The 21,177-nt window shown below is 37.4% G+C and overlaps 1 pseudogene; it reads right to left on the bottom strand.

Annotated features, from left to right (window-relative positions):
- Positions 1–19,277: 19,277 nt before the first annotated feature.
- Positions 19,278–19,877, bottom strand: LOC129658806 (small nuclear ribonucleoprotein E-like; annotated as a pseudogene).
- Between the last annotated feature and the right edge of the window lie 1,300 nt (positions 19,878–21,177).

Genomic DNA, 21,177 nt, shown 5'->3' with positions numbered 1-21,177 from the left:
ATATACAGCTTTGTCGTACTCCTTTCCCAATGTTGAACCAGTCAGTTGTTCTATGTAAAGTTCTAACTGTTGCTTCTTAACCCACAAACAAGTTTCTCAGGAGGCAGGTAAAGTGGTCTGGTACTCTCATCTCTAAGAATTTTCCACATTCTGTTGTGAGCCACACAATCAAAGGCTTTAGTGTAGCCAGTGAAGAAGTAGATGTTTTTCTGGCATTCCCTTGCTTTCTCCATGGTCCAGAAACTGTTAGCAATTTGATCTCTGTTTCTTCTGCTTTTTCTAAACCCTCTTGTACATCTGGAAGTTCTCAGTTCACTTGAATGATTTTGAGCCTAACCTTACTAGCATGTCAAATGAGCACAATTGCATGGTAGCTTGAGCATTCTTTATCATTGCCCTTCTTTGGGATTGGAATGAAACCTGACCTTGTAAATTGATATTGAGAAATACATGTGATCAAATTGGACAAAATAAAGCATATGAAAGTGAAAACTTAGATATTTTCTTTTTTCTTTATTTAAATAGATTTTTTTTTCCTGAATGTACAGGACTGCTGTCTAGGAGAGATTAACACTGAAATTTATCCATCTCAATCTTGATAGCAGTGTGCTCTTCCATTCATGGACATGCATTATTTTATCATGGCTGTATTTGTGGCTAGGAGATTCAGTAAGACTGAACAGGTGGTTCATCAGTTCACATAGAAAATACTTTGAATTTCAAAATTGTTTCTTTTAAAAAAAAATCACTTCTTTGACCTGCACTTGGGATCTTTATTAACTATCCACATTATGGATCTACAACTGAGATTGCTGTTTTCCTCCATCCATTATCTTGTGAAAGGTGGCTCCTCCATGGCCCCAGTTACATTTATCACACTTTTAAAATTATGTGTCCATTGTCTACTCTATCAGAAATGTGTGGCTTATTCACTTTAAAAAGATATATATCAAGCTACCAACGGTATTCTTCACAGAGCTAGAACAAATAATTTCACAATTTGTATGGAAATACAAAAAAACCTGGAATAGCCAGAGCTATCTTGAGAAAGAAGAATGGAACTGGAGAAATCAACCTACCTGACTTCAGGCTCTATTACAAAGCCACAGTTATCAAGACCTTCTGTCTTGATACTGTACTGGCACAAAGACAGAAATATTGATCAATGGAACAAAATAGAAAGCCCAGAGATAAATCCACACACATATGGACACCTTATCTTTGACAAAGGAGGCAAGAATATACAATGGATTAAAGACAATCTCTTTAACAAGTGGTGCTGGGAAAACTGGTCAACCACTTGTAAAAGAATGAAACTAGAACACTTTCTAACACTGTACACAAAAATAAACTCAAAATGGATTAAAGATCTCAATGTAAGACCAGAAACTATAAAACTCCTAGAGGAGAACATAAGCAAAACACTCTCCAACATACATCACAGCAGGATCCTCTATGATCCACCTCCCAGAATATTGGAAATAAAAGCAAAAATAAACAAATGGGACCTAATTAACCTTAAAAGCTTCTGCACAACAAAGGAAACTATTAGCAAGGTGAAAAGGCAGCCTTCAAAATGGGAGAAAATAATAGCAAATGAAGCAACTGACAAACAACTAATCTCAAAAATATACAAGCGACTCCTACAGCTCAACTCCAGAAAAATAAATGATCCAATCAAAAAATGGGCCAAAGAACTAAATAGACATTTCTCCAAAGAAGACATACAGATGGCTAACAAACACATGAAAAGATGCTCAACATCACTCATTATCAGAGAAATGCAAATCAAAACCAGAATGAGGTACCATTTCACACCAGTCAGAATGGCTGTGATCCAAAAGTCTACAAGTAATAAATGCTGGAGAGGGTGTGGAGAAAAGGCAACCCTCTTACACTGTTGGTGGGAATGCAAACTAGTACAGCCACTATGGAGAACAGTGTGGAGATTCCTTAAAAAACTGGAAATAGAACTGCCTTATGATCCAGCAATCCCACTGCTGGGCATACACACTGAGGAAACCAGAAGGGAAAGAGACATGTGTACCCCAATGTTCATCACAGCACTGTTTATAATAGCCAGGACATGGAAGCAACCTAGATGTCCATCAGCAGATGAATGGATAAGAAAGCGGTGGTACATATACACAATGGAGTATTACTCAGCCATTAAAAAGAATACATTTGAATCAGTTCTAATGAGCTGGATGAAACTGGAGCCTATGATACAGAGTGAAGTAAGCCAGAAAGAAAAACACCAATACAGTATACTAACACATATATATGGAATTTAAAAAGATGGTAACAATAACCCTGTGTACGAGACAGCAAAAGAGACACTGATGTATAGATCAGTCTTATGGACTCTGTGGGAGAGGGAGAGGGTGGGGAGATTTGGGAGACTGGCATTGAAACATGTATAATATCATGTACGAAATGAGTCACCAGTCCAGGTGGGATGCACGATACTGTATGCTTGGGGCTGGTGCACTGGGACGACCCAGAGGGAGGGTATGGGGAGGGAGGAGGGAGGAGGGTTCAGGATGGGGAACACAGGTATACCTGTGGTGGATTCATTTTGATATTTGGCAAAACTAATACAATATTGTAAAGTTTAAAAATAAAATTAAATTAAAAAAAAAGATATATATCCAGAGCTCCATATAGTAAGTCTTTATATCACTGTAAGTGCTCAACAGATATTTACTGAGTGACCAAATGGCTACATTAATGAATAATCAGTCAATGCCCCATCAAGTGATGCTGACTGAGTACAGTGTAACTCTCACACTCTCATAGTCTCATTTGTATTTCAATTCTGCCTTCTTCTTAAAAGCTCATCTTTTCAAAAGGGGAACAATCACAAATCTAAGTGAGGAAAGAAACCTAGGCTTGAGGTTTTACCTATCAGTAAAATCCAAGCTGGTATCATTGCAAAGACCAATTCTGCAGGCATGTCTCCCTAACAGTTAAGGTCTAACAAGATGGCTAGACATAGATACTATTGGGCTAAAGTATGTTCCATTTTATGAAAAATCAATTATCCTTAGCATTCTAGACAATAACATTTTTCTGACTTTAAGTAACAGTGTTAACATGTCAGACTCTTTGTGACCCATGGACTGTAGCCCACCAGGTTTCTTTGTCCATGGAGTTTTCCATGAAAGAATACAGGAATGGGTTGTCATTTCTTTCTCCAGGGGAACTTCCTGGCCCGGGGATCCAACTCAAGTCTCCTGCATCTCCTGAATTGGCAAGCGGATTCTTTACCTCTGAGCCACCTAGGAAACCTAACAGTGTTAACATATCCTTGTCCTTTTAAGAATGGACTCCACCATGCCTTTATTGTTTCTTTTCCAAAATCCTCAAGGATGCTTATTTCAAGATAATTTGTAATTCTCCATTAATTCATCATTTGTTTATCCATCTCAATCTTGATAGCAGTTTAGCAGATGCATTTTATTTTCAGATGGATAAATTTGATGAATTCGTAATTCATCATATTTTTCAGAAGGATAGATAACATCATATTGATTCCATTCAATGGAAGTTTTTCAAAGATGTTGACATTTGAGATTACTTTTAGAATTATTGGGCTTCTCTGAAGTCCCACTGGGTAAAAAATCTTCTTGTCAGTGCAGGAGAAACAGGAGATACAGGTTTGATCATTTGATCAGGAAGATCCCCTGAAGGAAGAAATGGCAACCCACTCCAGTATTTTTGCCTAAAAACCCATGGACAGAGGAACCTGTCAGGCTACAGTCCATGGTGTCACAAAGAGTGGGATACAACTGAGCACACACACACTTAGAATTATTTAATGTTATCCTCAAAATAAGCATACCTGATGACATTATTTTCAGAGAGCAACATACTAATAAATGCCCTTAAGTCAGTTATGAAGGACATTGTTTCTTTTCTCAATATTATATGGGGATTTTTCAAATTTCACATTTAGTTCTAATTCTGTAAATCAGCAATATGTTCAAACATTCTTGACTGTTGTCCATGTTTTAAAAAATTGTGTGGTGGGTTGGAAGTTTCCTAAGGTAAAAAAAAAAAAAAGATGTTAAACTTAAACAGAGGACAGTAACAACACAAAAGTACTTATAGAAAAAACACATGTAGAACAAAATCTTTCAATTACAGGAGTGAAATCAAGTAGTAAGCTCAGATAATTAAAAGATGCTTAAGTTACATTGAGATAATTTTGGAGTTAGAAAATCACTTTACAATACTGAAGTCTGTTAGCCTCTTCACCCACTGATGCTACACGGTGGCTTTTGTCTCCATGCTGAAGTGGTGGGTACAGAGGATGTAAAGGCGCAGGTCTGCAAAGACATGTTCGTACCTGCTCTCCGGTAGGAGCAGAATGCTTGCCACCCCAGCAAATAAGAAATCATTGTAACTTCTTTACATCCCTGTGATAAATATTGGGAAAAAGACAAGTGAAATAACAATGGGTGAAATGATGATCTTTAAATATAAAATTGAGGAAACAATATAGAGAAGAACTAACTACCTGAAGGAATAGATTTAATGAACAAGTTAGAAGGAAACTCTGGTATGATTAGACTATATGTCTTGAAAAGTCACATATATTTAAAGAAATTAACTGAATAAAAATTAAAAGTAAAAATTACACATTATAAATTTATCTATATATCTCAATGGATGAACTAGGTAACCAAATAGATAAATCAATATAGGAACAAAGCAAAATTATAATTATTATTATTATTGATAATATTGTTTCTAATTAGTTTACATAGAACAAAGATGCTATATAACATGAAGTATACATAACATAGATAAAATATCTTCCTGAAGAAATAAACTTTAGAGTAAAAATGCATATGAAATATATACCTCTATCTCTGTCTCTGTGTACAGCTAGTGACCAGGGCATGTTGTTTGTTGCTTAGTTGCTAAGTCATGTCCAGCTCTTTTGCAACCTCAAGGACTGCTGACCATGCTCCTCTGTCCATGGAATTTCCCAGGCAAAAATACTGGAGTAGGTCACCATATCCTTCTCCAAGAGATATTCCCTCCTCAGGGATCTAACCCACATCTTTTGTGTCTCCTGCATTGGCAAGCAGATCCTTTACTTCTGACTCACCAGGGAAGCCCAGTGATTGAAGCATGTTGTTGCTCCGTGGCTAAGTCATGTCCGACTTTGTGATCCCAAGGACTACAGCATGCCAGGCTACTCTGCCCTCAACTATCTCACAGGGTTTGCTCAAATTCATATGTTTTGAGTCAGTGATGCTATCTAACCATCTCATCCTCTGCCACAACCTTCTCTTTTTGCCTTCAATCTTTCCCAGCATCAGAGTCTTTTTCAATCATGCATACTAGCATACACATGTTGGATGGGATTTGGAGCATCAGTTCTTTGTGGTTTTGAATTCAAAACATCAGAAACAAAGGAGAAAATACATGATAAAATAAAACACATAAACTATTTAATATCAGGAAAGTTAAGTTAGTTAATTAGTTGTGCCTCTTAAAACATATCAGTGATACTGATAAAAATAAAATCTAAATAGATGTACTATAAATCACATAAAATGGTTAAAAGTAGAGGAATAGAAATGATCTACAAAAGTTGCATGCTGACAAGAGGAATATAGACCTAATTTAATGTAGAGAAAGTATATCTCAAGTTTAAAAGAAAAGGAAACATATTTAATATTGACAAATTTTTTTTTTTCTCCAAGATGACAAGAATCCAAGAATCAAGATTCTTAATACTTTCAATGCCAGAGTTTCAAATCACACATACAAAAACACTAGAAAGAAAATGAGAATTTGACAAATCATTAATCAGGAGTAGCTTTAACATGCCTCTTCAAGAAAAGACAGATTAACATATTAAAAAATAAATACAGGTTTGAATATACATTAAAGAGAGAGTGTTTATGTTATCACTTCCATACTTTTAAGTTGTATTTACTTTCAACACTTGTGTTAAAATCGGATAGCAAGTTTTAAGGAAAAACACATTTAAGGAAAATATTTGCTGTTCAGTCACTCAGTCTTGTCTAAGTCGATGACTCCACGGACTGCAACATGCCAGGCTTCCATGCCCTTCACTATTTCTTGAAGTTTGGTCACTCATGTCCATTGAGTCAATGATGCCACCCAGCCATCTCATCCTCTGTCCCCCCTCACCCTTCTTCTCCTGTCCTCAATCATTCCCAGCATCAGAGTCCTTTCCAATGAGTCCTTTCTCTTCGCATCAGGTAATGAAAATACTGAAGCTTCAGTCTCAGTGTTAGTCCTTCCCATGGATATTCAAGGTTGATTTATCTTATGATTAATTGGCTTGACCTCCTTGCAGTTCAACAGACTCTCAAGATCTTCTCCAGCACCACAGTTCAAAAGCATCAATCCTTTGATATTCAGCTTTCCTTATGGTCCAACTTTCAAATCCATACATGACTACTGCAAAAACTATGCCTTTGAATATATGCACCTTTGTCAGCAAAGTAATGTCTCTGCTTTTTAATATGCTGTCTGGAATTGTCATAGCTTTTCTTCCAAGGAGCAAGCATCTTTTGATTTCATGGCTGCAGTCACCATCTGCAGTGATTTTGGAGCCAAAGAAAATAAATTCTGTCACTGTTTCCCTTGTTTCCCCATCTATTTGCTATGAAGTGATGGGACCAGATGACATGATCTTTGTTTTTTGAATGTTGAGTTTTAAGCCAGCCTTTTCACTCTCCTCTCTCACTTTTATCAAAGGGCTCTTTAGTTCCTCTTCGCTTTCTGCCATTAGCATGGTGTCATCTGCATATCTGGGGTTATTGATAATTCTCCCAGAAATCTTTTTTTTTTTTGACGTATGACATAACTGCATTTATTTAAGAATGTATTTGAATCAAACAGCAAAATTCAACAATGCCAAATTGCAATTACTTTTGCACCAATATAATACTTTGTGTGATTTCAGTTACGTTTTAATTTGTTTGGGATGTGTTCTGTGGCCCAGGATCTACATTAATATGGTTTATCTTAGTACACATTCGGTGCAGTTTTGGAAAGAAATATGTGTTCTGTTACTGTTTGGTGGAGTGTTTTGTACACGTGACTGAGTCCTGTTGGTTGGTAGTGCTGTTGAGTTCTGTAGCCTTGCTGATTTCTCTCTAGTTCTACCCTTTGTTGAGAGAAGGATGTCAGTCTCCAACTAAGACGGTAGAGTTATCTGTCTTTTCAGTTCTTTTAGTTTTTGCTTCACATATTGTTTAATTCTTCAGTTGATACATTTAGGATTGTTGTGTCTTCTTGATGGATTGACTCTTTTGTCATTCAATAACATGCTTGTCCTTCTCTGATCATTTTCTTTGCTCCAAAGTTTACTTTATCTGATGCTAATATAGCAATTCCTGTTTTCCTTTGATTACTGTTTATATGATTTATCAATTCCAGGTTGTGCTTCATTCAGCCTGGCATTTCATCAGATGTACTCTGCATATAAGTTAAATAAGCAGAATGACAACATAGAGCTTTGATGTATTCCTTTCCCAATTTTGAACTAGTCAGCGACTCCATGTCTGGTTCTATTTATTTTTTTTTTATTTTATTTTATTTTTAAACCTGAAACACTGTATTAGTTTTACCAAACATCAAAATGAATCCGCCTCAGGTATACATGGTTCTGTTTATTTTTGACCTGCATACAGGTTTCTCAGGAGGCAGATAAGGTGATCTGGTAATCCCATCTCTTTAAGGATTTTCCACAGATTGTTGTGATCCACACAGTTAAAGGCTTTAGTGTAGTCAATGAAACAGATGTTTTTCTGGAATTCCTTTTCTTTTTCTATGATCCAATGGATGTTGGCAATTTGATCTCTGATTCCTCTGCATTTTCTAATTCCAGCTTGTACATCTGGAAGTTCTTGGCTCATTTACTGTTGAAGCCGGGCTTGAAGGATTTTGAACATTACCTTGCTAGCAAGTGAACTGAGCACAACTGTGCAGTAGTTTGAACATTCTTTGGCATTGTCTTTCTTTGGGACTGGAATGAAAACTAGTTTTTCCAGTCCTATGGCCACTGCTGAGTTTTCCAAATTTGCTGGCATATTGAGTGCAGCACTTAAACAGCATCATCTTTTAGGATTTGAGATAGCTCTGCTGGAATTCTGTCACTTCCACTAGCTTTGTTCATAGTAATGTTTCCTGAGGTTCATTTAACTTCATGTATATACACTTTGAATCAAAAACTGATTGTGTCAGAGAAAGGAAAGTAAACCTGAAATTATCTATTAAAAAATATAAATGAGAAAATTACTGAGTATGGGCACTGAAATGCACTGAAAAATGTACTGAAAATATACATCAGTTCAAAAAATTTGAAAATATTAGTAAAATGAATCATTATGTAACTTGAACTTCAAAAAAGCAAATGGTTTGAATAGTGCCTTAACTATAAACAAATGCAGAAATTAGCCAGTGATTTTCTCCTTGGGAAAGTGTGTCAGGTTCAAAGAGTTTTTCAAGCAAAGTTTCAAATAATAGATCATTTCTCAGCTATAGTTTGTAATAGAACAAACAATATCCAAGAAAAGATACAAAGCTTCTTAGCACATTTATTAGGCTTCTATGTCCCTAACCTGAAAAGACAGAGAAAATTCCTAAGCAGAGAATTCTGAAGCATTTCCACTTTAAATAGATGTAAAAATTCTCAGTAGAATTACTGATAATTTACACCTCAGTGGATGAGGAATGTTCCCCATAATTCTGGTGGCTTCCTGTGGCTTACATTTAAAGAGATGAATAATAACATGTTGAAAGTAAGAATAGTGAACTTCCAGATAATAGACAGGTAGAGGGGATGTAAGTAGTTGTACAGTTAAAGCCAGACAGCCTACATGGGAGATGAGTGGGACAGACACTCGGGAGATCTGGGAATTACCACTCCTATCCTGGATGAAATATCTCTTCTAGGCTTGAGGCAAGAAAGGGGCTGCTGCCCAGTCTCCAGCAGGAAATCTCACAATCCAGCACAGCAGGTGGTGGAATGGGACAAGCAGGTGCTGCAGATAAACCAGCCTGACATCAGAACAGGGAGGAACTATTGATAGAAATATGTGGCTTATTCAAGTTTGTTTGTTGTTTGTTCTGCATCTGTCTCTGGGATCCAGACAGAAACAAACATGAAGAAACACAGGGTAGTCTTGCCAGCTGGACCCCAATGGGGTTTCCAAGAGGAACTGGTGCTGAAGGATTGCAGACAATTTGAAAGTCTGGATTATACATTTAAGTAAATACCAATGGTCCTCAGATTCAACAAATTTAAAAATTAAAACTAGAAGAATTCAGAACATATCTTAATGACTGAACACTTTAAAGGAAACATGAAGCTATCAAACAGTAAATGCAAGACTGAATCCGAAAAATCAAATAGACATCAAATAGTAGCAAGATTCTTTCCATAACATGGGCTACCATGTAACTCCTTGAAAATGCAATGCTGCCAACTGAAAATTATTTTTGTTTGTTGATTGTTTTCTCTTTTCCTTTTTTTATGGGGAATGCTTCCCTATTATGGCCCCAGTGGAAACATGAAGTGAATATGAAGGCATATAGGGAGTAAAAAAATCTGCAAAGAGCTCGATTTTCCATTTGCAGAATTTCTAGAATATACAGACAATTTGTATTGCTCAATGACATTGAAGTTTAAGAAATGCTATATCTATTTTCAAAATCAAAGCAAGGTATGGCTTTGAGTGAGAAGTCCAATTTTCCTACCTTTAAATAAAGTTTTACTGAAATATAGTTGATTTGCAATGTTTTATCCGTTCCATATGTACAGCAAAGTGATTCCCTTATATGTATATATGTATAGGCATCAGTGATGCAATGAACTTGGGCAATTTCCAGGAAATGGTATGGACAGGGAGGACTTGCGCCCTGCTGTCCATGGGGTCTCAAAGAGTTGGACACAACTGGACAACTAAACAGCAACAACAACATGTGTGTGTATACATATATCATTAATATATGTATTTGGGGGGTGATTTAGTTGCTAAGTTATGTCAAACCCTTGCGACTCCACGGAATGTAGCCTGCCAGACTCATCTGTCCATGGGATTCTCCAGGCAAGAATACTGGAGAGGGTTCACATTTCCTTTTCCATATATATATATATATATATATATATATATATATATATGAAAAGAAAGAAAGAAAGAAAGTGAAGTCGCTCAGTCGTGTCTGACTCTTTGCGACCCCATAGACTGTAGCCTATCAGGCTCCTCCATCCATGGGATTTTCCAGGCAAGAATGCTGGAGTGGATTGCCATTTCCTTCTCCAATTATTTTGTATATTCTCTTACATTATACATTATTATAAGATATTGGATAGAGTTCCCTTTGCTATTCAGTAGGTCCCTTTTGTTTATTTATTTTATATATAGTAGTATATACCTGTTAATCCCAAACTCCTAATTTATTCTTCCCCTGCCTTTCCCCTTTTGTAACCATAAGTTTGTTTTTTACATCTGTGAGTCTGTTTCTGCCCTGCTTTTTTCAGGCACAGAGATGTTGCTTATTAGGGTTGCATGGGAATCACTACCTCTTTCCTACTTGGAATCCTAGAGATCTGTGTCTCTCTTTAAGACTATTACTCAGCTCTTTTTCTTGATGCTGAGTGGTGTCACTACAGGTCTGGTGTTTTCTCTGCCATGCAATCTTGGGGGAAGAGAGGATTCGCTTGCTTACCTTCAAGGTTGGGAGCCTTCAGGATGGGAAGACAATATACCAATTTCCCAGGCAGTTGTGCAGCTATGCCTCACCAAAGGCCCAGTCCCTGCCTTGGCAGCTGTGCCCAGATTTGTCCTAGGACAATAGCACTGTTTTGACAGGTCAACTCTTCTGAGGTCTCAACTATTTCATCCTTGCTTTTTGTGCCTTTTATTTCAGAGGAGAAATGCTTGTGGGGAATTTCTCATTCAGATTTGAGGATTCCATAACATCTTGGATTTAGGAAAAGGTCATTCTTTAGAAATACAATAGATAGCTTTCCATCCCAGAAAGATGAATGATATATTTTTTTTTCCCCAAAAAGAAAGAAGTTATCTATTTGATTTGTCACAGTGAGTACATTAAATTTTCAATTATTCCTCTTAAAAAAAGACCTCCACAGTGAAAATGAAAATATTATGGTTTGGAAGAGATATATTTCCAAATGTATTATTTTACTAGCTGGTTAAAATTGTTGAAAAATGGTTATTAAAGCACACACATGCACATATATACACCATGAACTTTGTGGCAGTCTGAAGTTGATAACATTTAGCATTAGCGGCACAGGGTATAAAGTGTTGATTAATGCAGTGCAATGTGCTAGGACTACTTCCATTTTCTGAATAATAAATACAATTTAGTTAAGTCTGACTTTGAGTGCTGTGGACTTCAAGTGAGTTTTTATTTTAATATCTTCCCACTGCTCTCCGACCTCTATTTAGCATGCCATATTTTGAATTATTTGTTCTTTAAGAATATCAAACTTAATATCCAAATGATTTGGAGTAAGAAGAAACTTTCTTTCTCTAAGTCCCTCTAAGCAAAGATAATTTTTCAAGCTAATGAAGTCTTAGTATTTTCCAAATAATGCTTAGGGAAACATCAAAGGAAAGAACAGTAAATACCCTTCCATGTGTAGAACATTATTGGGCATAAATAGTACTCACTAGATATTCATAAAGATAGCAGCTAAACATGAATATACAACAACCAGCATAAGACCCCATTATTCAAACGGCTCATCACATTGGACTGAATAGTAATTTCAAGGAAAGCTAGTTACTAATAGATTGTGTTGTTGAGAATATGTTTTCAAAAATACTTGTAGTTAACAAAACAAAAAGTAGGTTATATACAGAGTCATTGCATGACCTTAAAATCTAACAGCCTCCTCTGGAATCATTTTTATTGGGCTGGAATGAAATCACTGCTCATCAAGACTGCATTTTCAATAGAAATTTAGGGGCAGGGTCATTAACAAAGTTAATGAAAACACTCACAGGGACTCAGGATGTTCTCATTGTGGGATAATTCAGATTGAATGATGCATCACAAGATGTTAATTTCAGAGAAACTTGAAAATATGTAACTTTCAAAATACCATTTAATAGTGCCTCTAAAATGTCAGTGTCTAAAATACCAGAATCTTTCATTTTATGAAGGACTGCAAGAGCATTACAGTACAATACACTTTGGATTATGGTCTGTGCCACCCAAGCTTTTGTCTCCCTCTGCCATAATTAGGATGGAGAAGGCAACGGCACTCCACTTCAGTACTGTTGCCTGGAAAATCCCATGGATGGAGGAGCCTGGTAGGCTGCAGTCCAGGGGTCACGAAGAGTCAGACACGACTGAGCGACTTCACTTTCACTTTCCACTTTCATGCATTGGAGAAGGAAATGGCAACCCACTCCAGTGTTCTTGCCTGGAGAATCCCAGAGACGGAGAAGCCTGGTAGGCTGCAGTCCATATGGTCGCACAGAGTCGGACATGACTGAAGCGACTTAGCAGCAGCAGCCATAATTAGGATAATAAACTTAAATTTATCATAATGATAACAATGTTACTATATATGAAGCATGTGATATATGACCATTTTATTGTAACATGTTAAGCACCATGTGAATAGGATGTTTTCCTAAATTCTGTCAACAACTCCACGTGAAAACATTATTTCCATTGTGGAGAAAAGGAGACAAATTCCAGAGACTCACATTTACCCCAAGATTCTTAAGCTCTTCCCTGGTGGCTCAGACAGTAAAGCATCTGTCTACAATGCGGGAGACTCGGGTTCGAGCCCTGGGTTGGGAAGATCCCCTGGAGAAGGAAATGGCAATACACTCCAGTACTATTGCCTGGAAAATACCATGGACAGAGGAGCCTGGTAGGCTACAATCTATGGGGTCTCAAAGAGTTGGACATGACTGAGTGATTTCACTTTCTTTAGCTCTTAAAGAAGGCAACCCATCACCTCTCAGGTACTATCTGAGCTTCCAGTAACCATCTGCAAACTGAGAAGATAACACCTCTCTCAAGAATTATTGGGAGAACAAATGAGTTTATATACATATATATATATATGTATGCTAAGTCACTTCAGTCGTGTCTGACTCTGTGCGACCCCATAGATGGCAGCCCACCAGGCTCCCCCATCCCTGGGATTCTCCAGACAAGAACACTAGTATGGGTTGCCATTTCCTTCTCCAATACATGAAAGTGAAAAGCGAAAGTGAAGTCACTCAGTTGTGTCCAACTCTTAGCGACCCCATGGACAGCAGCCTACCAAGCTCCTCCATCCATGGGATTTTCCAGGCAAGAGTACTGGAGTGGGGTGCCATTGCCTTCTCCGATATATACGTGTGTGTGTATATATATATATATATATATATGCATATATATGTGCTGCAGTCCATGGGATCACAAAGAGTCGGACACGACTGAGTAACTGAACTGAACTGAGATATCTATATCTATATCTATATATAGCAACATATGTATGGCCATTCAAATATTAGCTTCTATGTGACGGAGACCATGTTCTTGAAATTGAAATATTCAAGGTTAATCAGAAAATAAAGCTTAACCATTTTATTAACAGACAGTTAATAGGAGGGTGTTCTGATAACAGAACGGTGCTGAGCGTTGGATTCGCCTGCCCTGGAGTTTGCACCTGCACTTGCATATTAGCTGCAGAGCTGAACCCTGGGGACCACATCAAGGGACCAACAAGAATTGAAGGAAAAAAGATTGGCCTTTGAGATTTTAAACAACACATAAATTGTATGAATATAAGCAGAAAGAGATTCATAAAAAGGTATAGAATAGCTCTCTAGCTCTCAGCTCAACAATGCCAGAATTAAAATTGACAGGTTATCTTAATAAATATAAAGATCTATTGGAATGGCTCAGTTAGCCCTGAAGACACAGTAGGTGGAGAGTGACAGAGACCAAAGAGATCATTGGTAAGGACAATGAAATATAAGATAATGGACACTCAGCATTGCAGCCTGCCTCAGTTTGATGCAGCTACAGGGGCAGTAGCTAAAATGTATGCTTGCTTTGCTATAAAGTCCAGTGTGACATCATAAAGATAGTAATAGACACTTGAGCTCTGTGGTCTGATACCATGGGTAGGAATTCTGGTTCGGACTCCATCTAGCTGCTGGCTGTCCATCAGACACTTAGGGTGAAAATGCCTATTTTTCATTTTCAAACTAAGGATGGTAATAGTTTTTTCATGGAGTTGTTTTTAGTACATAAGAAGATAGTTTACTTAAGGTTTAGTTAACTCCAAGATATATAGAAAAATAATTTCATAATATGATGTCTCTTTCTCACACACACAAAAAATATGTACAAGGCAACTGTGAAGTTTAATTAAGCTTCGTTTAGGCCTCTTTTTGTCTTCAGAAAGATAATGTGAATCTGGGAATGGGAGAATTTAATTCAGATGACCATTATATCTATTACTGTGAGCAAGAATCCCTTAGAAGAAATGGAGTAACCCTCATAGCCTACAAAATTTTTGGATTGCAGTACTTGGGTGCAATCTCAGAAACTACAGAATGATCTTGGTTCGTTTCCAAGGCAAATCATTCAACATCACAGTAATCCAAATCTATGCCCTAATCATTGATTCTGAAGAAGCTGAAGTTGACCTGTGAAAACCTATAAGACCTTTTAGGGCTATCAACAACAAAAAAAGCTGCCCTTTTCATCATAGGGGCTTGGAATGAAAAAGTAGGAAGTCAAAGGATAGGTAGAGAGATAAGTGATGATGGATACTAGAGAAATATAAAGCTTAAACAGAGAGTTGGTACATATACCAGTATTATTTTTTTTTCATTTGTGTACTGAATTTCATTCAATAAATACACCACTATTAATACACTAGTTTTCAGTCTGAGGCTGTAACAACAAAGGTGCTATAAGTAACATTTATACGCTTTTTTGGTGAACATAAACCCTGATTTCTTATAGCTAAATATCCAGAAGCTGACTTTCAATATCACAAGGTATGCATATATTAATATATAGTAAGGGGTACTGCAAAATATTTCCCAATTGAATCTTGCATCAGCAGTATAAGAAGTTTCCAACAGGTCTACATTCACACCAACATCTGGAAGAATCAGTGCTTTTAATTTTAGTTATTCTAGTTGCTAAAGCATGGTATCTAATGGTGTTTAAAATTTGCATTTCTCTAAACTAATGGTGGTGAGCAAATTTTAACTTATTCATCAAAATTTTGATATTCTTTTTGGGAAGAGACTATTCAAAAGCTTTTCCTTTATTTTTTTTTCTTTACTTAGATTATTTGTATTATAAAAATGTATTTATGATTGTACCTAATTTATTCTACCTGAGTCCTTTTGTCAGATATGAATTGTGAAATATTCTTTGAAGTGAAAAGCAAAAGAGAAAAGGAAAGATATACCCATTTGAATGCAGAGTTCCAAAGAATAGAAAGGAGAGATAAGAAAGCCTTCCTCAGTGATCAATAAAAAAATAAATAAATAAAACAGCAGAATGGGAAAAACTAGAGATCTCTTCAAGAAAATTAGAGATACCAAGGGAACATTTCATGCAAAGATGGACGCAATAAAGGACAGAAAAGGTATGGACCTAATAAAAGCAAAAGATACTAAGAATACACAGAGAACTATATCAAAAAGATGTTCACAACCCAGATAATCATGATGGTATGATCACTGACCTAGAGCCAGATCCTGGAATGTGAAGTCAAGTGAGGCTTAGAAAGTATCACTACAAACAAAGCTAGTGGAGGTGATGGAACTGCAGTTGAGGTATTTCAAATCCTAAAAGATGATGCTGTGAAAGTGCTACACTCAATATGCCAGCAAATATGGAAAACTCAGCAGTAGTCACAGGACTGGAAAAGGTCAGTTTTCATTCCAATCACAAAGAAAGGCATTGCCAAAGAATGCTCAAACTACCGCACCATTGCACTCATCTCACATGCTAATAAAGTAATCATCAAAATTATCCGAGCTAGGCTTCCACAGTATTTGAACCATGAACTTCCAGATGTTCAAGTGGATTTAGAAAAGGCAGAGGAACCAAAGGATCAAATTGCCAACATCACTTGGATCATCGAAAAAGCAAGAGAGTTCCAGAAAAACATCTATTTCTGCTTTATTGACTATGCCAAAGCCTTTGACTGTGTGGACCACGGCAAACTGTGGAAAATTCTTAAAGAGATGGGAATACCAGACCACTTGACCTGCCTCTTGAAAAATCTGTATGCTGGTCAGGAAGCAACAGTTAGATCTGGACATGGAACAACAGACTGGTTCCAAATAGGGGAAGAAGTACATCAAGGCTGTATATTGTCACTCTGCTATGTAAATTATATGCAGAGTTCAGTTCAGTTCAGTTCATTTTAGTCGCTCAATTGTGGCCGACTCTTTGTGACCCCATGAATCACAGCACGTCAGGTCTCCTTGTCCATCATCAACTAATGGAGTTCACTCAAACTCAGGTCCATCGAATCGGTCATGCCGTCCAGCCATCTCATCCTCTGTCATCACCTTCTCCTCCTGCCCCCAGTCCCTCCCAGCATCAGAGTCTTTTCCAATGAGTCAATTCTTCGCATGAGGTAACCAAAGTACTGGAGTTTCAGCTTTAGCATCATTCCTTCCAAAGAACACCCAGGGCTGATTTCCTTTAGAATGGACTGGTTGGATCTCCTTGCAGTCCAAGGGACTCTCAGGAGTCTTCTCCATCATGAGAAATGCTGGACTGGAAGAAGCACAAGCTGGAATCAAGGTTGCAAGGAGAAATAACAATAACCTCAGATATGCAGATGACAACAGCCTTTTGGCAGAAAAGGAAGAATAACTAAAGAGCCTCTTGATGAAAGTGAAAGAGGAGAGTGAAAAAATTGGCTTAAAGCTCAACGTTCAGAAAACTAAGATCATGGCATCGGGTCCCATCACTTCATGGCAAATAGATGGGGAAACATTGACAGACTTTATTTTTTTGGACACTAAAATCACCGCAGATGGTGACTGCAGACATGAAATTAAAAGATGCTTTCTCCTTGGAAAGAAAGTTATGACCAAGCTAGACAGCATATTAAAAAGCAGAGACATTACCTTGTCAACAAAAGTCCATCTAGTCAAAGCTTTGGTTTTCCAGTAGTCATGTATGGATGTGAGAGTTGGAGTATAAAGAAATCTGGGTGCATAAGAATTGATGCTTTTGGACTGTAGTGTTGCAGAAGACTCTTGAGAGTCCCTTGGACTGCAAGGAGATCCAACCAGTCCATTCTAAAAGAGATCAGTCCTGGGTGTCCATTGGAAGGACTGATGCTGAAGCTGAAACTCCAATACTTTGGCCACCTAATGTGAAGAATTGACTCATTTCAAAAGACCCTGATGCTGGGAAGGATTGAAGGCAGGAGGAGAAGAGGGTGACAGAGGATGAGATGGCTGGATGGCATCACTGATTCAATGGGCATGAGTTAGGGTAAACTCCGGGAGTTGCTGATGAACAGGGAGGCCTGGCGTGCTGCCATCTATGGGGTTGCAAAAAGTCCGACATGACTGAGGAACTGAACTGAACTTATGACTTGATTTTTTTCCTAATGCCATCTTGTTGAACAAAATAAGAAATTTATTCTAGCACAATTTAAAAAGAGGGTGGGATGATTTGGGAGAATGGCATTGAAATATGTGTACTATCATATATGAAACGAGTCGCCAGTCCAGATTCGATGCACGATACTGCATGCTTGGGGCTGGTGCACTGGGAAGACCCAGAGGGATGGTATGGGGAGGAAGGAGGGAGGAGGGTTCAGGATGGGGAACACATGTATGCCTGTGGCGGATTCATTTTGATATATGGCAGAATCAATACAATATTGTAAAGTTTAAAAATAAAATAAAATAAATTAAAAAATAATAAAAAAATAAAAAGTGTATCCTGTTTTAAAAATCATAGTCTTTCTCAACTTCATGAGGAAATTTTCCTATGCTTTATTTTAGATGCTTCGTTGTTTGAGGTTTGTAATTTCTCTCAAATTTTTAAATACTTTAAGTTTAGATTCATTGTTTTTCTTCTGTATGGATTTCCAACTGCTCTTAGGTCATTTGTTGAAGAGGTTAATCCTTTCACCTACTGATAAAGAATGAAGATTTTGTCTTAAATCAAATAAACAATGTGAGTCCATTTCAAGATTCTTAATTCTCTTTAATTGGTCTCTGTCATATTTTTGTACTGATATTCCACTACCTTTTTACTTACACTTTACAGTAAGTGTTGATATGACAGACTGTCTGTATGATTTGTCCTTTGATATTTCTTGCCATACTATAAGAGGCTTCCCAGGTGGTGCTAGTGTTAAAGAACATCCCTGCCAATGAGGAGACACAAATATATGGGTTCAATCCCAGAGTCAGGAAGATTTCCTGGAGAAGGAAACTGGCAATCGACTCCAGTATTTTTGCCTGGAGAATCTCATAGACAGAGGAGCATGGTGGGCTACAGTCCATGGGGTCACAATGAGTCGGACATGACTGAGCATGACCCTACTATGAAAATGAACGTGAAAGTCACTCAGTCATGTTCGACTCTTTGTGATCCCATGGACTATACAGTCCATGGAATTGTCTAGGCCAGAATACTGGAGTGGGTAGCCCTTCATTCTCCAGGGGATCTTCACAACCCAGGGATAGAACCCAAGTCTCCCACATCGCAGGTGGATTATTTACAAGCTAAACCACCTGGGAAGCCCAAGAATCCTGGAGTGGGTAGTCTATCCCTTCTCCAGCAGATCTTCCCTACCCAGGAATCCAACTGAGGGCTTCTGCATTGCAGGAGGATTCTTAACCAACTGAGCTATCAGAGAAGCCCATACCCTATAGAGCATTTGAATTTTATATGTTTTTAAGAATGAGCTCATCAATGTACACACACACACACACACACACACACACACACTTGCTGGGATTGTCTAGGAATCACACTTGTTTGAGGAGATTCTGAATATTCATAATGAGTATGAATATTTCTTTTCACACTTTTCATCATGAAAAGATGAATTTTTCATCTATGGACATATTTTTCTCAATTGCTTTAATTTCTTTAAGTACAAACTCCATGTAGACATATTATAAGTTATAAACTACATTTATTCCTAACTAGTTTTATTTTTTACATTACAAGTGATATTTTAAGATTCATTATTATTTTTTATGGAGTATAGTTGCAAGAGTATAGTTATATTATGTTAGTTTCAGGTGTACTAAATAGTGATTTGACATTTGCATGCATTATACAGTGATACTCATGATAAGTCTAGAAATCATCTGTTCCCATATTAAATAATTATATTATTGATCATATTATTTATGCTGTATATTTAATCCCTGTGGTTCATTTTTATAAAAACAGGCCCCCAGCATTTATTGTTATCTGGTAATAGCATAAGGATGAGCAAATCAATATGAATACATGTTTCAGAACTAAACTGACAAAGTCTCTAACAAAGGACACCTGAAAAACCAACTGTTTTTTCAAATGTTTTCTTTCTTCATTGATCATTTCTAGCTGGATACACTTTGGAGCAGTATAATGTTATCTGCATTTAGCATGATCTGGCCCATTTATTTTCTTGATTTTGTTTTAGATTGACTCTCTTTTGCATCATCTAATACGAGGTTCATACACTCATCAAAACAAATGATACAGACCTCTATCCACGTATTCACTTGCTCATAAAGCCACACCTGAATCTGAGATCTATTTTCCAAGTATCTGAAGATGAGCTTGATGGACTGCACCATCACTATTTGCATGTCCAGGCCGTGACCCAAGTACACCATGGAGGAAGTTCACAAAGAACTGTGGCTTATTTATTTCATGGCTGGAGGTTTGAACCTCTTAATAACCTTTACCTATCTGTTCATTTCCAAGGCAAACCATTCAATATCACAGTAATCCAAATCTATGCCCCAACCAGTAACACTGAAGAAGCTGAAGTGAATGGTTCTATGAAGACCTACAAGACCTTTTAGAACTAACACCTAAAAAAGATGTCCTTTTCATTATAGGTGACTGGAATGCAAAAGTAGGAAGTCAAGAAACACCTGGAGTAACAGGCAAATTTGGCCTTGGAATATGGAATGAAGCAGGGCAAAGACTAATAGAGTTTTGCCAAGAAAGTGCACTGGTCATAAAAACACCCTCTTCCAACAACACAAGAGAAGACTCTATACATGGACATCACCAGATGGTCAACACCGAGATCAGATTGATTATATTCTTTGCAGCCAAAGATGGAGAAGCTCTATACAGTCAGCAAAAACAAGACCAGGAGCTGACTGTGGCTCAGACCATGAACTCCTTATTGCCAAATTCAGACTTTAATTGAAGAAAACAGGGAAAACCACTAGACCATTCAGGTATGATCTAAATCAAATCCCTTATGATTATACAGTGGAAGGGAGAAATAGATTTAAGGGCCTAGATCTGATAGATAGAGTGCCTGATGAACTATGGATGGAGGTTCGTGATATTGTACAGGAGACAGGGATCAAGACCATCCCCATGGAAAAGAAATGCAAAAAAGCAAAATGGCTGTCTGGGGAGGCCTTACAAATAGCTGTGAAAAGAAGAGAAGTGAAAAGCAAAGGAGAAAAGGAAAGATATAAACATCTGAATACAGAGTTCCATAGAATAGCAAGAAGAGATAAGAAAGCCTTCTTCAGCAATAAATGCAAAGAAATAGAGGAAAACAACAGAATGGGAAAGACTAGAGATCTCTTCAAGAAAATCAGAGATACCAAAGGAACATTTCATGCAAAGATGGGCTTGATAAAGGACAGAAATGGTATGGACCTAACAGAAGCAGAAGATATTAAGAAGAGATGGCAAGAATACTCAGAGGAACTGTATAAAAAAAGATCTTCACCACCCAGATAATCACGATGGTGTGATCACTCACCTAGAGCCAGACATCCTGGAATGTGAAGTCAAGTGGGCCTTAGAAAGCATCACTACGCACAAAGCTAGTGAAGGTGATAGAATTCCAGTTGAGCTGTTCCAAATCCTGAAAGATGGTGCTGTGAAAGTGCTGCACTCAATATGCCAGCAAATTTGGAAAACTCAGTAGTGGCCACAGGA

This window comes from Bubalus kerabau, chromosome 8, assembly GCF_029407905.1.
Source record: "Bubalus kerabau isolate K-KA32 ecotype Philippines breed swamp buffalo chromosome 8, PCC_UOA_SB_1v2, whole genome shotgun sequence".
NCBI lineage: Eukaryota > Metazoa > Chordata > Mammalia > Artiodactyla > Bovidae > Bubalus > Bubalus kerabau.
This window is presented reverse-complemented; position numbering and strand designations above follow the sequence as displayed.